Source organism: Triticum urartu, chromosome 7A, assembly GCF_056163025.1.
Source record: "Triticum urartu cultivar PI428250 chromosome 7A, HENAU_Tu73, whole genome shotgun sequence".
Taxonomy (NCBI): Eukaryota; Viridiplantae; Streptophyta; class Magnoliopsida; order Poales; family Poaceae; genus Triticum; species Triticum urartu.
In genome coordinates, this window is record NC_141879.1 from 312,207,444 (window position 1) to 312,222,826 (window position 15,383).

The window sequence follows — 15,383 nt, forward strand, 5'->3', positions numbered from 1 at the left end:
AACAGGGCCGCATCTCAGGAGCGTTTCTGGCTTCGTGTGGGCCGCTGCGAGGGCCCTCCGCACAGCTACGTTCGTATGCCCTTTGGCTTGCCGAGCGTGGCATCGGCCTATCAGCGCAACATGCGACATGTCCTGGTGGCTCAGGAAGGCAGGTACCACGCCGTTCTGGAGGAGATGGAGACGGTCTTTAGGGAACCTCCCGAGCCCCCAGAGCCTCCCGAGGCTCAGGGTTCTGGCGGCTCATGAGGAGTCATTTCTTCTACGCACACCTTCAGCTGCACCAGCTCTACTTCGTCTACAGAACCAGGTGACTGTAACGCCCTGGACACACCCGCCGATGGTCGTTACTCCTGGCGGGATCTAGACTGGCCCCATAGTTCAATACTAGTCTTTTCTGCGCACTTTGTCCTCACTTGTGCACACCCGGGAGCAACTTCCCGGTTGGTCACCCATCCTGAAATTACTCCAAGCAGAGCATGCTTAACTTTGGAGTTCTGTCCGAATGGACTTCCAGAAAAGAAGGAATTCCTTATTGATATGAGTAGTCTATCATCCTTAATAAGCCAGGCTATCACATACACCCCCACTCAGAGGAACCGACGTCCTCGTCGGTTCATAGGAAAGTTCCCTCTTGGCACATACGTCTGTGCTTCTAGTCCAGTACACGTGCCATGCCGTGTGCCACGACGGGTCACAAACATCATGAACAACATGACCATGCACCTGTCCGCAACCATCCGTGTAACCGCGAGGGTCGGCTCTGATACCAACTTGTAACGCCTCGGACACACCCGCCGATGGTCATTACTCCTGGCGGGATCTAGACTGGCCCCATAGTTCAATACTAGTCTTTTCTGCGCACTTTGTCCTCACTCGTGCGCACCCGGGAGCAACTTCCTGGTCGATCACCCATCCTGAAATTACTCCAAGCTGAGCACGCTTAACTTTGGAGTTCTGTCTGAATGGACTTCCAGAAAAGAAGGAATTCCTTATTGATATAAGTAGTCTATCATCCTTAATAAGCCAGGCTATCACATACACCCCCACTCAGAGGAACCGACGTCCTCGTCGAGCCACATGAACGTTCCATCTTGGCACATATGTCTGTGCTTCCAGTCCAGTACACGTGCCATGTCGTGTGCCACGACGGGTCACAAACGTCATGAGCAACATGTCCACGCACATGTCCGCAACCATCTGTCTAACCGCGAGGGTCGGCTCTGATACCGACTTGTAACACCCCGGACACACCCGCCGATGGTCGTTACTCCTGGCGGGATCTAGACTGCCCCATAGTTCAATACTAGTCTTTTCTGCGCACTTTGTCCTCACTCGTGCGCACCCGGGAGCAACTTCCTGGTCGGTCACCCATCCTGAAATTACTCCAAGCTGAGCACGCTTAACTTTGGATTTCTGTCCCAATGGACTTCCAAAAAAGAAGGAATTCCTTATTGATATGAGTAGTCTATCATCCTTAATAAGCCAGGCTATCACAATGACATCTTCCAAGCTCGTTTAGCTGGGAGCGCCCCTCAGGCTACATTATTCCCAGGCCGCGTGGGTCCGTCCCTGCGGCTGCTACCTCTTGAGCACTGCGTTGGTTTTCCTCGAAGAGGAAGGGATGATGCAACAAAGTAGTGTAAGTATTTCCCTTAGTTTTTGAGAACCAAGGTATCAATCCAGTAGGAGGCTACGCGTGAGTCCCTCGCACCTGCACAAAACAAATAAATCCTCGCAACCAACGCGATAAGGGGTTGTCAATCCCTACATGGCCACTTAGGAGAGTGAGATCTGATAGATATGATAAGATAATATTTTTGGTATTTTTGTGATAAAGATGCAAAGTAAAGTAAAAGCAAAGTAAAGATCAAAGGAAATAACTAAGTAGTAGGAGATTAATATGATGAAGATAGACCCGGGGGCCATAGGTTTCACTAGTGGTTTCTCTCGAGAGCATAAGTATTCTACGATGGGTGAACAAATTACTGTTGAGCAATTGACAGAATGGAGCATAGTTATGAGAATATCTAGGCATGATCATGTATATAGGCATCATGTCCGAGACAAGTAGACTGACTCCTGCCTGCATCTACTACTATTACTCCACTCATCGACCGCTATCCAGCATGCATCTAGAGTATTAAGTTAATGAAAACAGAGTAACGCCTTAACCAAGATGACATGATGTAGAGGGATAAACTCATGCAATATGATGAAAACCCCATCTTGTTATCCTCGATGGCAACAATACAATACGTGCCTTGCTGCCCCTACTGTCACTGGGAAAGGACACCGCAAGATTGAACCCAAAGCTAAGCACTTCTCCCATTGCAAGAAAGATCAATCTAGTAGGCCAAACCAAACTGATCATTCGAAGAGACTTGCAAAGATAACCAATCATACATAAAAGAATTCAGAGAAGATTCAAACATTGTTCATAGATAGACTTGATCATAAACCCACAATTCATCGGTCTCAACAAACACACCACAAAAATAAGATTACATCGAATAGTTCTCCACAAGAGAGGGGGAGAACATTGTATTGAGATCCAAAAAGAGAGAAGAAGCCATCTAGCTACTAACTATGGACCCGTAGGTCCGAGGTGAACTACTCACACTTCATCGGAGGGGCTATGGTGTTGATGTAGAAGCCCTCCGTGATCGATGCCCCCTCCGGCGGAGCTCCAGAACAGGCCCCAAGATGGGTTCTCGTGGATACAGAAAGTTGCGGCGGTGGAATTAGGGTTTTGGCTCCGTATCTGATCGTTTGGGGGTACGTAGGTATATATAGGAGGAAGGAGTACGTTGGTGGAGCAACAGGGGGCCCACGAGGGTGGAGGGCGTGCCTGGGGGGTAGGCGCGCCCCCTACCTCGTGGCCTCCTCTTTTGTGTCTTGACGTAGGGTCCAAGTCTCCTGGGTCTTGTCCGTTGAGAAAATCACGTTCCCAAAGGTTTCATTCCGTTTGGACTCCGTTTGATATTCCTTTTCTTCGAAACCCTAAAACAGGCAAAAAACAACAATTCTGGGCCGGGCCTCCGGTTAATAGGTTAGTCCCAAAAATAATATAAAAGTGGATAATAAAGCCCAATAATGTCCAAAACAGTAGATAATATAGCATGGAGCAATCAAAAATTATAGATACGTTGGAGACGTATCAGCGGCATGTATCCCTTTTGCTTACATCTTTAGGTTACCTTGTTGGGGGCGCCCCTCGGGCTACATCATCCCCAAGCCGCTCGGGCCGGACCTGGTGGCACGCATCTTCCTGCATTTATCCAAGTTGATCTGCTCTCCATGCTTAACCTGCCAACTGCTATCACCTGCTCGATCATCGCCTCCCCCGGGGCCTCCACACAGGCACGGCGCAGGTGCATGGGTCCGTCCCTGCCACGCCGACAAATCTGAGCAGTCGAGCTCTGGCTCGCGGCACGCTCCGCGCACATCACCTAACCAGGCCCTTAGTGCCTTCACCTCATCCAGAACAACCAGCGGCAGGCTGACAGCTGTAACGGCAAACCGTGTTTCTTCCCGTGCCTGTTCACAAGGATCCCATGGGAAGAATAGCAGGCGGCACCGCAAGTCTCCTTTTCTCTCATGCGATTCGCTTGCGCGTTAAAAGGGGGGCTCCTGAGCATCGCGACTCAGGAGCTCTTACTGGCTCTCCTGCCCTCACCCCTGGCCTTGACCATGATATCGCGATTTGGCATACCAGCGGCGGCTGAGCTCGCTCGAGGGCCGAGACCTGAGGACGTAGAGCACTAAGGAGAGCATGAGGGGAGGGAAAATCGTATGGGCCGTCCTAGCTATGCTGCACGAATAGGCGCGCAGCCCTAGCGCAACGTCAGGAGTTGCCACGAGATCAACAAGATAAGTTCCACACTCGGATCGTCTAAATGCTTGGGCCTAATGGTCACTCACGCCTTGCCGCAACCCCGTTAGGGCCACGTCGACTCCCTTTCTCGCCTTACCATGGCTACTTGAGAGCTAAGGGGGACCTCCTGAGCATTGCACCTCAGGGGCTCTTACTGGACCTCGGGCCGCACACCTCCTAGCCTTGACCACGACACGCGACCTGTCATACTAGTGACGGCTGTAGCCTGCCAGGGGACCGGGACCTGTCAGCATAGAGCAACAAGCTATCACGGGGAAAGAAAGGGGGGACCGAGCCTTAACGGGACATGCGTTCACCAAATTCTCATAACAGGGAAGATAAGCACAAGAGACATTACGGACCCTTACATGCCCCCACGGGGTAATTCATGATTCTTCACAGGAAACAAAAGCTAATACCAAGGGGAATCCTATCTACATCCTTCCGTGGTAGACACCATCATCAATAGTGGGCCACTGGAGGCTGGCGCCAACCCCATCCAGATTAGCGGCAGCGATGGCCGGACGCCGCAGCTCTGCTCCGAGCGCGGCGAGAGCTTGGGGGCACGTAGCTGTCATCGCTCGTCTTCGGAGTCTCATAGAGCTCAGGAGAGCTGCTGGACTCCCGAGGGCTGCTGCTGGGGTGGCCGCGAGCGGGACGCGCGTCAGCCTCACGCTCCTCTCCGGAGCAGCACTCCAGGCGGCGGCCCTCAGCATCGAAGACCTTGAAGAAGAGTGTGGAGACGCCGTCGTACTCAAAGTGGATCGCGAGGGCGCCCCTCGCACGTCAGACCCGCGTGATCTTGCCCTAGCCGCGAGTCATGAAGATCTTGCCGGTGGGGACCGCTTCGATCTCCGCTCCGGTCGCTGGGGCGCTGCAGTCGGTGTGCTGCAGCCAGAGCTCGAGAGGCCCCCTCGGGGCATCACGTTGGAGAAGAACTGCAGGAAGCGGATCCAGGAGCTTGGAGGCATCGGCGCCCACAGCACCAACTCGCGCGAGGAGTCCGCGGTGTGAACCCCAGGGGCGACGGCACGCGTCGCCGTGGCGCGGCGACCCCAGATGCGACGTGGGCGGCGCTGCTCATCACTTCATCCTCCCGAGCCCTCGGCTCGGGCGTACAAGGGCAACAAGTACCCCGGAGGAGGCCACTCGCACCAAGGCCTCAACACCACCTACATCACCGCTTCATGATGGCGATGGATCGACCTTTTCTTCGGCAGAAGAGGCCTCAGATCAACACGGGGAACCTTTCCTTTCTCTTCAGTAGAAAACTTTCTGATGGGCGCCATTGTTGTCAGCAGTGGAGCAAGGAGGAAGAAGCAAGCAAGCGAGGAAGAGATGGGCGACGGGGGCTCCGCCCACCTCCCCATTTATAGCAAGAGAAGGCCAACCGGCATCTCCCACGATCGCAGGTAATGATGGTTTTCCTTGCATGTCGCAGGGACTTGTCAAGGCGTGCAGTTGCCGAGGCAGCATGAGGAAGCGGAGACGCCCACGTCCAATCAACCGCCACACATCAACCGAGGCCGCAAGCTTTTGGGGCCCGCGGTGCTCCGAACATGACCATGGCTTTGCCGCGAAGCCAAGTCCGAGCACACCTTGGGCCCGAGGGCTACTATTGGCATTCTGGGAACGGGGGTCCCCAGACTTGCCTGCCTGTGGCCCGCGGCGCAGCTGAGCCAGTAGGCCGTACGGCCCATCTTCACCAACAAGGAATCCAAGACCCTCTCGAGGGTCCAAGCCTCGCGAGGCGATCGACGCAAGGCCTCCTCTAGAGTGGCCTAGCTAGGCAAGCTCACGAGGAGCAGAGATATCAAGGCAGGGCAAACCTCACGGGGCCCTCATGACGTGAGCCATGACACACACACCAGGCGGGCGCCAGCGTGCGCAGCGTCCTTGTTTCCTCTTTGGTGCAAAGTAGGCCAGCGCAGGCGAAGAGTACCGAGGCATCAGGCAAAGGTTGCTATATTGGTGCAACAAGACCAAGACCAAGAGGACGGCAAGACAGAGGTCATCGTGGAGCCCAAGACGGCGTCACTGCCAGAGCCTTTCGCAGGCGAATACCACTTTTGTCAGGATAGCTTGTACTAGTTGTCCCCCTTCAAATTTGCGCCTCGTTGTTGGCTCCCTTCCCGCTCGATATTTGGGAAGAGGAACAGGGCCTATATTAGTAGAGCTAGCCACCATAGTAGGGGCATCGCATCTGATCAGATCGAATCTCATCTGATCTGGTCTCATCTGATCTGATCGCATCTCATCTCATCTTAGCTTGATCCAACCCGATCGAGAGCCTACTCACAAGAACACCTCAACCTCAGGAGGTTGTTCTTCCCTTGTACTGTTCATCATCTGCCCTAGAGGCAATCCACCACCACCACACTGGAGTAGGGTATTACACCACAACGGTGGCCCGAACCAGTATAAACCTCGTGTCTTTCTGTGTTGCGAGTTCGTCAAGTTCGTCCGCGAGATCTTAGCGAGCTAGGGCGTAGATCGATAGGAAGGAAAGACTTCGCGCGCACCCCAGTGTTGGAACCTTAAGGGTTTGCCGGGACCCCAAATCTGACAACTCTTATAAGAATGATCATGATGCCCTCATGTCCGTATTTTATTTTATCGACACCTCTATCTCTAAACATGTGGACATATTTTTTAATTTCGGTTTCCCCTTGAGGACAAGTGAGGTCTAAGCTTGGGGGAGTTGATACGTCCATTTTGCATCATGCTTTTGTATCAATATTTATTGCATTATGGGCTGTTACTACACATTATGTCACAATACTTATGCCTTTTCTCTCCTATTTTACAAGGTTTACATGAAGAGGGAGAATGCCGGCGGCTGGAATTCTGGGCTGGAAAAGGAGCAAATATTAGAGACCTATTCCGCACAACTCCAAAAGTCCTGAAACTTCACGGAGGCACATTTTGGAATATATTAAAAATATTGGGCGAAGAAAGAACCAGAGGGGGCCACCCACCATCCACAAGGGTGGGGGTGCGCCCCTGCCTCGTGGGCCCCCTGGTAGGCCTCCGGTGCCCATCTTCTACTATATGAGGTCTTTCGTCCGAGAAAAAATCATAAGCAAGCTCAAGGGATGAAACTCCGCCACCACGAGACGGAACCTTGGCGGAACCAATCTAGGGCTCCGGCGGAGCTGTTCTGCTGGGGAAACATCCCTCCGGGAGGGGGAAATCATCACCATCGATCCTCTCACCGAGAGGGGGTCAATATCCATCCACATCTTCACCAGCACCATCTCATCTCAAACCCTAGTTCATCTCTTGTATCCAATCTTTGTCTCTAAACCTCAGATTGGTACCTATGGGTTACTAGTAGTGTTCATTACTCCTTGTAGTTGATGCTAGTTGGTTTATTCGGTGGAAGATCATATGTTCATATCCTTTATGCATGTTAATATCCCTCTGATTATGAACATGAATATGATTTGTGAGTAGTTATGTTTATTCCTGAGGACATGGGAGAAGTCTTGCTATAAGTAGTCATGTGAATTTGGAATTCGTTCGATATTTTGATGAGATGTATGTTGTCTCTCCTCTGGTGAACATCGACTACATGACACTTTACCATTGTTTGGGCCTAGAGGAAGGCATTGGGAAATAATAAGTAGATGATGGGTTACTAGAGTGACAGAAGCTTAAACCCTAGTTTATGAGTTGCTTCATAAGGGGCTGATTTGGATCCATATGTTTCATGCTATGGTTAGGTTTACCTTAATACTTCTTTTGTAGTTGCGGATGCTTGCAAGAGGGGTTAATCATAAGTGGGATTCTTCTCCAAGGAAGGGCAACACCCAAGCACCAGTCCACCCACATATCAAATTATCAAAGTACCGAACACGAATCATATGAGCGTGATGAAAACTAGCTTGACGATAATTCCCATGTGTCCTCGGAAGCGCTTTCCTTTATATAAAAGTTTGTCTAGGCTTGTCCTTTGCTACAGAAAGGATTGGGCCATCTTGCTGCACATTATTTACTTTTATTACTTGTTACCCGTTACAAATTACCTTATCACAAAACTATCTGTTACCGATAATTTCAGTGCTTGAAGAGAATACCTTATTGAAAACTGCTTATCATTTCCTTCTACTCCTCGTTGGGTTCGACACTCTTACTTAACGAAAGGACTCCGATATATCCCCTACACTTGTGGTTCATCAGTGCTACAGACCTCCATTCCCAAGCTTGCTTTGCGGCGGGCCAATCCCCGAGTTCTCTGGAGCCAAGCTCCGAGGATGAGGAAGCTAATCCAATGTTCATGGCGGAGGTCACTGTGATAGCCTGGCTTATTAGGGATGATAGACTACTCATATCAATAAGGAATTCCTTCCTTTCCGGGAGCCCATTCGGACAGAACTCCAAAGTTAAGCGTGCTCAGCTTGGAGTAGCTTCAGGATGGGTGACCGACCGGGAAGTTGCTCCCGGGTGCGCACGAGTGAGGACAAAGTGCGCAGAAAAGACTATTATTGATCTGTGGGGCCAGTCTAGATCCTGCTAGGAGTAACGACCACTGGCGGGTGTGTCCGGGGCGTTACAAGTTGGTATCAGAGCCGACCCTCGCGGTTACGCAGATGTTTGCGGACAGGTGCGCGATCATGTTGTTCATGACGTTGCACACGGAATGGCACATGTACTGGACTGGATGCACAGATGTATGTGCCAAGAGGGAATGTTCCTGTGACCCGATGAGGACGTCGGTTCCTCTGAGTGGGGGTGTATGTGATAGCCTGGCTTATTAGGGATGATAGACTACTCATATCAATAAGGAATTCCTTCTTTTCTGGGAGCCCATTCGGATAGAACTCCAAAGTTAAGTGCGCTCAGCTTGGAGTAGCTTCAGGATGGGTGACCGACCGGGAAGTTGCTCCTGGGTGCGCACGAGTGAGGACAAAGTGCGCAGAAAAGACTAGTATTGATCTGTGGGGCCAGTCTACATCCCGCCAGGAGTAACGACCACTGGCGGGTGTGTTCGGGGCATTACAGTCATGAAGCAGAGGGCCCCCGATGCGTATGAGACGATGGACGTCGACTTCGTGCCGGCGTCCGGGTCCCCCATGGTGCAGGTGGACCAGCGGTTCAACCTGGAGATCCTAAAGGAGGACCGGGAGGCAGAGGCTCAACTCGACGCGGAGCGCGCGGATGCCGCTGCCATCAAGGCCCTCCTACAGGCGGAATCGGATGTCATGGATGTGAACTGGGCGGTGGAGGCTCAACTTGACGCGGAGCGCGTGGATGCCACTATTATCGAGGCCCTCCTGCAGGCGAAACCGGATGTCCTAGACTTGAACCGTGCGGCGGAGGCTCAACTCAACGCGGAACGCACGGATGTTGCTGCCATCGAGGCCCTCCTGCAGGAAGAACCAGACATCCTGGACTTGAACCGAGCGGTGCTCGCGTCCGTGCAAAACACTCGCACGCTCCGCATGAACGAGTAGCTGGAGGCCAAGGACAACCACGGTGCGGAGACACACGTCGGCCGCTATGGCTGGTTTGCGCCGGTAGCCAAAGACGACGAGGCCGTCTCGTTACGCGAGCAGTGATAGTTTTCTTTATGTTGTTGTTTTTAGGGATCTTTTGCTATGTAAAAACATATATTTATGCAAGTCGCCTGACTTCCATCATTTGGGTCAGTCGACCATTTCAGGCGGTTGGATTAATATCTTACGTCTCCTAACTCTTCTTCTTCCTTACCTCTTCTTCTTCCCCAACAGACCACCGCACGGGCCGTAGGGATCTTCCCCATAATGCGGTTGGGTAAACATATTGTATCAACGAAAATTATGTGTCAGCGGTAGGATGGCTGAGTTTGGTTTGATCACATGCGGTAGCATGTGTTAGTGAGGGTGCGTTCCCTTGGTTGGGTTTGCGGCGTGCAAGAGTGAATGTGTGAGGGTGCGGTGCGACCTCGACAGCCATGCGCAAGTGTGCCTCCTTTTCATTTTGAAAACAGTTTGCAAGCTTGGCAAAAATGTGTGATGAAGTATGGCAATACAAGGCCTAGAACCAAACAGGATACAATTATGTACGTACTACTTGTGTTAAAAAAGAAAGGCAGGGTTTTCCTTCGCGGGATTGATCGATAGAAATCCTCGTTTGACGTGTCAATTAATGCATATTTTTTCTCCAACGCGCAAAGAGCTAACCATGTCACTCCTCATTGCTTGATGAATTCAGCGCAAGCAAACCAACCTTCTCACTTCCGCATGCATGCAAAGGTATATTAATGTCCTTGGTTGCTAGTATGAGGAAAATGAAGGAAATATGCCCTAGAGGCAATAATAAAGTTGTTATTTATATTTCCTTATATCATGATATATAAATGTTTATTATCCATGCTAGAATTGTATTAACCGGAAATTTGATACATGTGTGAATACATAGACAAAACTCAGTGTCCCTAGTGAGCCTCTACTAGACTAGCTCGTTAATCAAAGATGGTTAAGTTTCCTAGCCATAGACATGTGTTGTCATTTGATGAACAGGATCACATCATTCCCCATCTGTTAGCTTAGCATGTTGATCGTTAAGTTTTATTGCTATTGCTTTCTTCGTGTCAAATACATATTCCTTCGACTATGAGATTATGCAACTCTCGAATACCGAAGGAATACCTTGTGTGCTATCAAACGTCACAACGTAACTAGGTGATTATCAACATGATGTGTAGGTATCTCAGAAGGTGTTTGTTGGGTTGGCATAGATCGAGATTAGGATTTGTCGCTCCGAGTATCGGAGAGGTATCTCTAGGCCCTCTCAGTAATGCACATCATGATAAGCCTTGCAAGCAATGTGACTAATGAGTTAGTTACAGGATGATGCATTACAGAACGAGTAAATAGACTTGCCAGTAACGATATTGAACTAGGTATGAAGATACCACGATCGAATCTCGGGGCAAGTAACATACCGATGACAAAGGGAATAACGTATGTTGTCATTACGGTTTGACCGATAAAGATCTTCATAGAATATGTAGGAACCAATATGAGCATCCATGTTCTGCTATTGGTTATTGACCGGAGAGGTGTCTCGGTCATGTCTACATAGTTCTCGAACCCGTAGGGTCCGCATGCTTAACGTTCGATGATGATTTGTATTATATGAGTTATGTGATTTGGTAACCGAATGTTGTTCGGAGTCCCGGATGAGATCACGGACATGACGAGGAGTATCGAAATGGTTGAGAGGTAAAGATTCATATATAGGACTATAGTATTTGGACACCGGAAGTGTTCCGGGGGTACCGGGTACGTATCGGGTCACCGGAAGGGGTTCTGGGCAACCCCTGGCAAGCTATATGGGCTTAATGGGCCTAGGAAGGGACAGACCAGCCCACAGGGGGTTGGTGCGCCCCTCCATCAGGCCGGCCATCCCTAGGGAAGGCAAGGGAGGAGGGCTAGCCCCTCTTTAATTCCCCTTCTCAAGGCAGAAAAGAAAGGGGGGCACCTCCCCCTTCCTTCTCCTAGTGCCAAAACAAGGAAGGGGCCGAATTGGGGTGGGAGCCCAAGTAGGATTCGGCCTACTTGGGCACCCCCTGGATGCCTCTTCCCCCCTCCAACCTATATATATGTGGGGAGGGGGGCTCCTAGAGGACACATAAACATCTGTTAGCCGTGTATGGCGCCCCCTCCACAGTTTACGCCTCCGGTCATATTGTCGTAGTGCTTAGGTGAAGCCCTGCGCGGATCACTTCACCATCACCCTCACCACATCGTCATGCTGACGAAACTCTCCCTCAACACTTTGCTGGATCAAGAGTTCAAGGGACGTCATCAAGCTGAACGTGTGCAGAACTCGGAGGTGTCGTACGTAAGGTGCTTGATCGATCGAAACGAGAAGAAGTTCGACTACATCAAGCGCGTTGTCAAATGCTTCCGCTTTTAGTCTACGAGGGTACATGGACACACTCTCCCCCTCTCATTGCTATGCATATCCTAGATAGATCTTGCGTGAGCGTACGTTTTTTTAAAATTGCATGCTATGTTTCCCAACAGTGGCATCCGAGCCAGGTCTATGCATAGATGATATGCACGAGTAGAACACAAAGAGTTGTGGGCGGTGATCATCATACTACTTACCACCAATGTCTTATTTTGATTCGGCGGTATTGTTGGATGAAGCAGCCCGGACCAACCTTACATGACCACGTTCATGAGACCGGTTCCAGCGACAGACATGCAACTAGTTTTGCATAAAGGTGGCTGGCGGGTGTCTGTTTCTCCAACTTTAGTTGAATCAAATTTAACAGCGGCCGGTCCTTGTTGATGATTAAAACAGCAAACTTGATAAATCAATGTTGTGGTTTTGATGCGTAGGTAAGAACGGTTCTTACTAGAAGCCCGTAGCAGCCACGTAAAACTTGCAACAACAAAGTAGAGGACATCTAACTTGTTTTTGCAGGGCATGTTGTGATGTGATATGGTCAAGACATGATGTGATATACATTGTTGTATGAGATGATCATGTTTTGTAAAATTTATCGGCAACTGGCATGAGCTTTATGGTTGTTGCTTTATTGTATGAAATGCAAACTCCATGTAATTGCTTTACTTTATCACTATGCGTTAGCGATAGTTGTAGAAGCAATAGTTAGCGAGATGACAACGACGCTACAATGGAGATCAAGGTGTCAAGCCAGTGACGATGGAAATCATGACGGTGCTTTGGAGATGGTAATCAAAGGCACACCATGATGATGGCCATATCATGTCACATATTTTGATTTCATGTGATGTTTATCTTTTATGCATCTTATTTTGCTTAGTACGGCAGTAGCATTATAATATGATCCCTCACTAAAATTTCAAGGTATAAGTGTTTCCCTGAGTATGCACCATTGCGACAGTTCGTCGTGCCGAGACACCACGCAATGATCGGGTGTGATAAGCTCTACGTTCACATACAACGGGTGCAATACAATTTTGCACATGAGGAATACTAGGGTTGAACTTGACGAGCCTAGCATGTACAGACATGGCCTTGGATCACTGGAGACCGAAAGGTCAAACGTGAATCATATAGTAGATATGATCAACAAAGAGATGTTCACCATTGAAAACTACCCCATCTCACGTGATGATCGGACATGGTTTAGTTGATATGGATCACGTGATCATTTAGATGAATCGAGGGATGTCTAGAGAGTTATTAAGTAATATGATTAATTGAACTTAATTTATCATGAACTTAGTCCTGATAGTTTTTGCATATCTATTTTGTAGATCAATGGCCCGTGCTACCGTTCACTTGAATTTTAATGTGTTCCTAGAGAAAGCTAAGTTGAAAGATGATGGTAGAAACTAGACGGACTGGGTTCGTAACTTGAGGATTATCCTCATTGCCGCACGGAAGAATTATGTCCTTGATGCACCGCTGGGTGACAAGCCCCCTTGAGGGAGTCCTGGACTAAGGGGTCCTCGGGTGTCCAGCCTATTGTACATGGGCCGAACTGATGGGCTATGAAGATACAAGACCGAAAATTCTCTCACCCATGTCCGGATGGGAGTCTCCTTGGCGTGGATGGCAAGCTTGGCGTTCGGATATGAAGTTTCCTTTCTCTGTAACCGACTTTGTACAACCCTAGTCCCCTCTGGTGTCTATATAAACCGGAGGGTTTAGTCCATAGAGGCAATAATAATCATATAGGCTAGACTTCTAGGGTTTTAGCCATTAAGATCTCGTGGTAGATCAACTCTTGTAACCCCCATACTCATCAATATTAATCAAGCAGGACATAGGGTATTACCTCCATCAAGAGGGCCCGAACCTGGGTAAAACTTCGTGTCCCTTGTCTCCTGTTACCATCAACCTCAGACGCATAGTTCGGGACCCCCTACCCGAGATCCGCCGGTTTTGACACCGACACCCCTCTCGCTAGGGGGTCTCCGAGGCAGCCACCTACCTCGTGACCCCTCTCGCTAATGGAACCGGGACCAAATGGGGTCCTTTAGTCCCGGTTCCAGCCACGAACCGAGACCAATGAGATGCCTATATATACCCCTTGCCCGCGAGCAGAGCTGTGGAGTGCTCTGTTTTTTTGGCCGGCCATGGGAGAGCTTTGTGGTGCTCTAGCTCACCTCCTATGCAGATGAGGTGTTTGATGAAATGCCCGAGCCACACTTAAGCTTTCTCCTCTTGAAGCTCCTTGTCCAAGCTCCATTTTCCTCAAGATTTGTCTAGGTTTGGCAGTCTGTCCTGTCCCGTCCCCGTCCTCACCGCCGTCGATCGCCCGCGCCGATCTCGTCGCCGGCACCACCATGGTGAGCCTCTTGATCTTATCTTCTTTCAAAAAGAGAAAATTTCTTACTTGTATGATTTAGATAGATACTTGTGTAATTTTGTTACTTTTATTATTGTTTGTTATTATATAGTGCGATGGTTTTGGTATCCGCCTCCGTCGTCCCTCGTCCTGTCTATGATTCGGATGTGGTATATATATTATCTTTTATAACTATTTGTTTCATTTAGTGTTTATGACAATTATGCCGACAAACATGACATAGATTTTTTTATCTAGGAGGTATGTGAACCGGAAATTCCAACCGATCCTATTGTTGAGAGGTTAAATTTAGTTTAAGAAGAAAATAATTACTTGAAGGAAAAATTGAATAAAATTGAGGAGAAGATGATATTGGAGTTGCATGTTGCGGATGTCGTCGATGATCACAAGATCAAGATGGATGCAATGCGCTTGAAGATTAGACAGATTAGAAAATATGCCATTCATACTGAGGCTTGGTATCATTATGCCGTTGGATCAAGTGTTACCTTAGTTGCAATTATGATCGCATTTGTTGTTGCATTGAATTTTTTTAGCTAGTTTCAATGTATGGTTTAATTAGATGCTCTGGAGAGATATATGTTGTTCAATGAGAACTATGTATGTACTTTGGTTTTAATGTGATGATGAACTTCTATTAATTTGGTCACTTATCTATTCATGATGTTCTATAATGGTTTTTGACACACTCAATTATATATAATGCACGTAGATGAACTGGCAATGGATGTACGGTAACAGACGCACCTCCGAGTACATTGAGGGTGTGCATAATTTTCTCGCAGTGGCTGAGGAAAACAAGCAGAATGGTTTTATGTGTTGTCCATGCCCTAGCTATTGGAATACAAGGTCTTACTCTGACTCTAAAACCATTCCCACCGACCTACTTTATAAGGGTTTCATGCCACACTATAATGTTTGGACCAAGCACAGAGAAAGAGGGCTATGATGGAAGATAGCGAAGAAGAATAGGATGATGACAACTATATGCCCCCTGAATATGGTGATGCTACAACGGGGGAAGCTGAAGGTCAAAAGGAACAAGACGATGTGCCAGATGATGATCTTCGCTAGGCCATTGTTGATGCAAAGAGACAGTGTGAAAATGAAAAGGAGAAGGTGAAGTTCGATCGCATGTTAGAGGATCACAAAAAAGGGTTGTACCCCAATTGCGAAGATGGCAACACAAAGCTCGGAACCACACTGGAA